Below are 8,158 nucleotides of genomic sequence, written 5' to 3' on the forward strand. Positions count from 1 at the left end.
TTTGTGTGTGTGTTAGATTAATTTCCCTACAACTAAACCCACCTCAAGTCTCAAGTGGTGATCGTATCAGTTCTCATTGGATAAACACCATCAGGGCTGATCAGTGCTTGTCTTGATTCAACTCCGGGGATGCGGCAGGGGCAAGTCTGAAGCTGACCTGATGTTTCAATGGGTATAATTCTTTTATACATTCTAGGTGTGGACAACAGGCTGGCAGGATCATATCCTGTCTCAGATTATCTGAATACTACATTCTTCAGCCCTTAGTAGTTTCCTCCAACCCCTACTTAATTTTGGGCAATACCACTTCCATTGCATTTGGTTTATCCTCACTTTCTTTTATATCCTATCTCTCTACAGCTGAGCAGAAAGTGGAAGTGATCACATAATGGCATTACAGGTGACATAGTACTAAGCTTCAGAACTAGACTGATGGTCAATTCCCCACAGACCATGAACTGCTGAGGTTGAACTGTAAGCTGTGAAGAGCTGGAAGACAGACACTTGATTCAGCTCACTTCTACTCATTAATTATGGGAGATGAATGCTTTCTGCTTTCCGAAGTTTCACTTGTATTCAAAAATTAATTAATAGTTGATTCACTTAAAATACTGATTTTTGTACATTTTTGAATGTCTCCTATATCTTAGTCAGCTAAGTGCATGTGTGCCCTAGGGATGGGATAAAGGATATCATCCAGGACTAGCCAATCAGGATACTTTGGTCATGCATGGTCCAATGTCCCAAAGAGGACAATGAAATAAATTTCCGCAAATTTTGCTGAAGTTGAGGAGAAAGAAAATTTCTTTATCGCTGGACTTAATGATGTAAAAAGGAATCAAGTGATGACACTTTGCCTTCCCATTTGAGAAGTCACTTGAGTTTCAAAATAGTGGAAAATAAAATAAAATAGTAAAATAAAATAGCACAAAATAGTGGAGAGTGTGCCCAAAAGATAGGTTCTTAAGGGTTCAATTATCTGTTTTTCTTGTTTTTAAATTAAACAGTATGAATTTAAGTTTTTTGTTGCTTTTAACTGGAAAAATACTGAGCCACTTAATTTCTATTTCTATATTGTGTTTAAGAAAACTGAGGCCCAGAGATGCTCAGAAAGATTTTACTTTTCACATCAACTATCTTTCTTAAAAAGTGACCGCCAATTGGGAGTGAAATCACACTGATATTTAACACTCCTTGCTACTACCAGTCATCACTTTTTGGGCTCTGGAAATGATTTTTGAGAGCTTTAAATGAGAGGGAATGAAATATACTCTTAGTTACCAACTTAAAGTAGATGTCCATTAAAAAAAAAAAGAATGTACTGTTATTAACTGTTTCCTCCTTCTATCTGATACTCATTCAAATAAAAGAGAAGAGCCCAGCAGAAATGACTGATTTAATGAGCTTGGATGGCACTAACCCTTTATACATCATCATTTTTAGTACTAAAGGTTATCATATTTTAAGCACTTGCTATATTCCAGACACTATGAAAAGCACCTCATATATTTTCTCGTTGAATCTTCAAAATAACAGACGTGACAGATTCTATTAATATCCGTTAGTATTCTACCTTAAATTAATAAAATAAATCTAGGTGAGGCTAAACATTTTTCTCAAAATCACAAGCTGGCAAGTAATAGGCTATGAATTTAATTCAGCTCTGACTTTATCATATAGAATCCATGCTTGTAGCCATCCTTACATAGAGTACGCTGAGCTTTTTATCTTCCATTAACTCACTTAAATTACATAAAACATCCTTAAGTTAACTTATACAGGAGAAAGTTATTCATAGCATATTCTCATACAGAATTATTTTCCCTTAATTCTGGGGCATTTTTTTTTTCCTTTTGCCCAATTCACTCTCCTTTACCTATTTTCTTTAGGTCTAGGGAAGTAGAGAAATTTCCCAGGGACATAGATACTTTTTCTCAGGATGCCCAGTTCATACTTTATTTGTATTATCTGCATAGGAGGAGAATTGCTTTCCCTCCTCAAATTAACAAGTAGGTTACTTACGACCCAATGCAAACCTTTGGAAGCCTCTTGCTTTGGAAGCCCAATGCGAGCCTCTTTCCAGTTTCTTACCTCCCTTCAGTATATAAAAGACTGAATCCACAGCTGGGGTTTTCATCAAGATTCATCTTTAGGAACTGGTATGTGTTATGGAAAATTATATAAATTAGATCCAAATAGATTTGGGCTTTGTCTCTGATTTAATTATTCTTTAAATTTTACCCCAAGCTTTAAGGACTGCTTCCTAAAATGAGAAAATGCAAAAATTAATATTAGTTACATTTTACAATGAGTGGAATAAAAAGAAGAGAGGAGAGATGGAGTTCACTATTACCAACAAAACCCATACCTTCAATACTACTATTCTGTCTTGTTCTAGATCTTTAAGGTGATATATCAGGTACAAGTTAGTTTTCTTTTTTATTAAAATTGAATGCATTCTGAGTGCCTAATAGATATTAGCAGAGGACTTATGTAGTAGGAACTCAATAAATGATTACTAAATGAATAGAGAATTCACATTTGTATCCAACTTTTACAAGATTTACTTATAGTAAAAACATTAATGGAAAAGATTTATCATATGGTTTGGAGAACTTAGTATGATATTAACAAACAGAGAAAAGAGAATTACTTAACCCTTTTAGAAATTACTTAACCATTCATTTATTTTCATTTATTTTATTAAAGAGGTAGGGCAAAATTAGAGACAGAAAAAGGTTCAAGTCTTCAGTTATTCTAATTTTATCAAAATAATAATTATTATAATAGTAACTAAATATGCATATGATTAATAATTTAAAGTGTTCTCCATTTGTGATTTACCTTGCTGGATTTTCATTCTCAATCTCTGAGATAGGAATGATGGATGAGGTGCTAGGAAGATCCTGTGCAAATTGTGGACATTAGATTTAGACCTGATCTTCTGATTTCAGAGTCTGTTATTTGTTTTGCGTAACTCTTGAATTTCGCTTATTTACTGATATGATGAGGGAAATTCTGTGAATAGTCAAATAGTGGATAAAATGTTTTATACAATGGGATAGTACACAACAATGACAACAAATTTTCAAAATATATAAAAAAATTAAAGTAGATTCTGGGAAAAATAATATAAATTCTCTGTGCAAATCTTGTTTTTGAGTCCTTAAAAAAATATAGAATATTTACTCGGAAAGTATTTTTTTCCCCTAACAAATGCAAGTTTGTTTGCATTTATTTGAAGAAGAAAAATACTTTATTCTAATGGAGTTTATTGATTAAACTTTTGTTGCTCCCAGGTAGTGTGTCATTCAAAAAAAGGATATTTAATGTAATAATAATATTTATTATAATTATAATTTTTCTCTGTAGTACCAACAAAAAAAGCAGAAAATGGCAGTGATACATAATAGAAAGGTCAAAATTAATTAGTCTATTTTAATTTTTTAAATTTTCTAAAGAGTCTCTAGGGTTAAAACAGCTATTTATTAATCTCATCTGAATTCACAGTTGTTTTCACTTTTATTATCTCATGCTATTTATTTCTGAACATTGAGGGAGGAGGCTAATGCCAAGTTATCAGACCGCAAAGTTACAGTGTTATGAACCGCTTTGAAATATACATATATATAGTAAATAAAATATGTAAAGATATGTATTTTTAAGTAATATAAATTACCTACATTTATATTTATATATGTACCTTCATAATTTATTTCACCTTAACACGTGCTTTGGTTATATGATGTTTCACTTTCAGTCAATTTGTTATCTGTCATCTTGAAATTCCCAGGAATGTCAAAAAGGAAGGAGTTTAAATTTAGCAAATTTTGATGCGTGCAGATTGATTCATCAACCTTCTTGCTGGATGGGTGTCCTCTTTCTATCTCACCATGTGAGGGAGTCCCAAACGTTGAACAATGAAGTGACTAGAATGAGAGTTCTAGAAAAAGGAGGATTTCTCTTGTGACTAGGAGAGTGCTTCTCAAAGTGAGTCCTAGGAAACATTCTTACTACGGGAAGTTCAGTGGAGCTCTAAGGAGGGAAAAATGATTTCATGCTAAAAAGAAATTTGAGAGGTGTTATGGTAAAACGTTCATCTGTTCTTTCTCCAAGTAATTGATATGTATGGAAAATTACTTTCCACAACTGTAGAATACACATTATTTTCAAGTGTGACATGAATGTTCACCACAGTGAGCAGTGCCATAAAGAACTCTCAATAAATTCCGAGTGTTCTTTTCCTGACAAAAATTGAATTACATTGGAAATAAAGTAAATATCTACAAAATCTGCCATTTATTTCAAAATTAAGCAACATATTTCTGATAGTCCCAAAGTCAAACCAGAAATGCAAGGGAAATCAGAAAATATTTCAAAATCGTGACAATGAAACACGATTTCAATGTTTGTGGGATGCAGCTAAGGCAGAGTTTTTAGAGATATTTAGAGTTTTCAATGTTTATATGATAAGATGAAAATTAAATTAATAAACATAAGAACAGAAATCAATGAAACAGAGAAATGACAATAGAAAAGAGCAGAAATCCACATATTGGTTCTTTAAAAAGCTTAATAAAATGAATAAACCCCTATCAAGACTGATCAAGGGGGATGGCCTAGTGGCTCAGCGGTAAAGGTTACACGTTCCACTTCTCGGCGGCCCGGGGTTCACTAGTTCGGATCCCGGATGCATACATGGCATCTCTTGGCAAAAGCCATGCTGTGGTAGGCATCCCATGTATAAAATAAAGGAAGATGGGCATGGATCTTAGCTCAGGGCCAGTCTTCCTCAGCAAAAAGAGGAGGATTGGCAGTAGTTAGCTCAGGGCTAATCTTCCTCAAAAAAAAAAAAAAAAAAGACTGATCTAGAACAGAAAGAAAATCAGAAAGAGAGAGAGAGAAAGAGAGAGAGCAGATTACTGATAACAGGTTTTCAAGAGTTGATGTCACTACAAATCCTGCAGAGAGTTTAAAGATAATAAGAAAATATGAGAGTAAATGTTTTATATGATAATTGAACAGCTTGGATAAAATGGAAAAATTCCTTAAAAAGCAAAACTTACCAAAAGTGACTCAAAAAGAAAGAGAATATTTGAATAGCTCTCTAAACAATTAAAATTTTGAACTATTAAAAATGTGCACACATACACAAATCCAGTCCAGAATGCTTTCACTCACAAATTATATCAAACATTTAAGGAAAAAATACTGCCAAACTTACACAAAATGGTTCAAAAAAATGTAGGAGGTAAAATACTACCAAATTTGTTTCATGAAATGAGCATAATCCTGAAATTAAAACCTGTCAAAGATGATGCAAAAAAATTAAATTATGGAAAAAGATTCCTTATACTCATAGAAACACATACTCTTTAAAAATATTAGCAATTCATATAAAAGGATAATAAATTAAGACTGTGGGAGGCAGAATAATGGCTTCTGAAAGATGCCCACTGCTAATTCCCAGAAACTGCAGAGTTAGGCTAGGTGGAAAAGGGAAATTTAGGTAGCAGATGGAATTAAGTTTGCTAATCAGCTAATCTTAAAATCGGGAGATTATGTTGGATTATCTGCACGAACCCAGAGTAATCACACTGGTCCTTGTAAGTGGAAGAGGGAAACTGGAGAGATGGAAAAGTGACATGGCACTATGAGAAGGACTTGGTCTGACACTGACAGCCTAACTGTGTGTCAATCATGGAAGAAAAGTCAAGCGAAATTTTTTTAAAAAGGAATTAATTGATTTATGTATAAAATCCATGATTTGCATAATTTGAGAGTCACTTTCAGAGTTTATAGTGACACTGAATGATTTTTAAGCTTCAAAAATTGTTTATTGTAAAAATTAATACAAACTATGCTATTCACTTTTGAATAAATGTGAATTCATGCAGATTTAAAAAATCTGATTCCTTGTATGAATTGAAACATTGTTAAAATGATATACATCTGCACGCAATATATTCAGTCAAGGGAGTTTATATGTAAATCTAATGGCTGTTAATTCCAGAGAATAACATTCAAAGTGACAGTATAAAAAAATGAATAAGTTTAAGAACACTGACAGAGTGGATGGACTACTAAAAGCTTGATTAAATAAAGGAATATATTGATACATCCTGTATGTACATCCTATGGAAGAATCATTTTCACCAGGGTTCCCATAGGAACTGTGGGGCTAAGTATTTTATGCCAGTCATACTTCAAGAGCTTGTCAGAAATGTAAATTCTCAGGCTTCACCCCAGACCTGTTAAATCAGAATCTGCATTTTAAACAGTTGGAAATTTCTATATGTTATCTAGACAATGAGCATTGTATATGGGTGAAATTCATCAAAGATGTGGGTTAGAATATGTAAATACAGAATCTTTTTTTTTTTTACTGTTCTCTGAATTTGGTACCAATATATGCATTCTAATATGTCGTATATTAACAGCCTAGAAAAATTTCTAAACTTTGATGTATTGATTTTATTTTTGGAGGTTATCTTGATGAATTAGCAGAAACTTGGAGAAAGTAAAAAATAGAAATACATCATTGAAATACAAAAAGCCTCAAAATAAAAATAAATAAATAAATACTTGAACACATAGAAGAAAAATTAACTTGTTATCCCTATAATAGATTAGAAGTTATCTAATATATACTACCATAAAGATAATAATTAAGAACATATGTGTTATAAAAATAAATGATATACAAAAGCAAACCTATGCGTGTGTTATGATAACACCAAATCAAATGAACATAAAAACCAAGCATATCAAAAAGGAACGCTTCAAAAGTTTATCAAAAGCAGAGTTTACTCCTCTGCCAGTGGAATACTGAGCCATTTTAATAAAATTTTGTCTTGCATATATACAATTTTCCTATTTTCTCTGACTAGATACATTAATTTTAAAACGAAAAATAAAATTCATTCGGAAAAATCCTTTTTTAAAATGAAGAAAGCAAAGGGTAAAATTGGGATTCCTCTTGCTGAATATGAATAAACATAGATGCAATAAAATAGAGCAGAAGAGAGAATTCTGAGTTGCCCTAAATTCCATCTCTTATTGAAAATAGGACAATGAGACAAGAATTCCGACTTGCCCTAAATTTCATCTCTTTTCTGCTAAGTCAGCATTAATAAGACAGAAGGTGGCATTTTTTGACAGATATTTCTGATCGGCACTCATACCAAAGTTACTGCCCACCAATGTGTAATTGAAATTAGCTCCTAGAGAGTCATTTCTTCCTCTCAAACTATAAATATGTAGAAGGTTATCCGTGAGTAGCAGGGAAAAGCGGGTGGAGGAGAAGGGATCCACAGGGTCCTTCCAAAATGTCCACAGATATCTGTGACCCAGCGTTATCTTGAGTAACAGAATGAAACAAAGAAATAACTCCATGTGCTACTTTTCTTTTTTTACAAAAGGACTTACTTTGTAAGTCTAAACTTCTTTGAACAAAATCAATATAGGCCCACCATTTTTATTTTTACTAATGAGTCAAATTGTAATTTAAATAAAATAGAAACAGGTTTTATCATTCAGCATTCATTGATTAAGATAATTTGTAGCAAATAAGATCAGTTTATAGAATCCTGACAAGTTTATTTATATGTTTTTTCATCCAAATGATATCTTAATTCTGGATGATTTGAAAAAGAGATTCTCATAAGATTTCTTTAACTTGATCAAGTTTGATATGGATAATTGGAAAACTTTGGAACAACAGATCAGAGTAATTTTGCTAAACACACACTGAGAAGTTCATTATTGCAAAGAAATATAATACTACTCTGACCAGTTTCTGTAAGCTAAAACCTTAGTTTGTCAAGAAAAAAATCAACAAGAACAACACAAAATCCATATTACCAATACTTTTACTATGTATCTCTCACTGTGCTTCTAAGAACACTGCATATGTAATCTCATGTGGACCTTACCTTGACTTTTTTTTTTTCTTTTAAAGATTTTATTTTTTTCCTTTTTCTCCCCAAAGCCCCCCGGTACATAGTTGTGTATTCTTCGTCGTGGGTTCCCCTAGTTGTGGCATGTGGGACGCTGCCTCAGCGTGGTCTGACGAGCAGCGCCATGTCCGCGCCCAGGATTCGAACCGACGAAACACTGGGCCGCCTGCAGCGGAGCGCGCGAACTTAACCATTCGGCC

This window comes from Equus caballus, chromosome 3, assembly GCF_041296265.1.
Source record: "Equus caballus isolate H_3958 breed thoroughbred chromosome 3, TB-T2T, whole genome shotgun sequence".
NCBI lineage: Eukaryota > Metazoa > Chordata > Mammalia > Perissodactyla > Equidae > Equus > Equus caballus.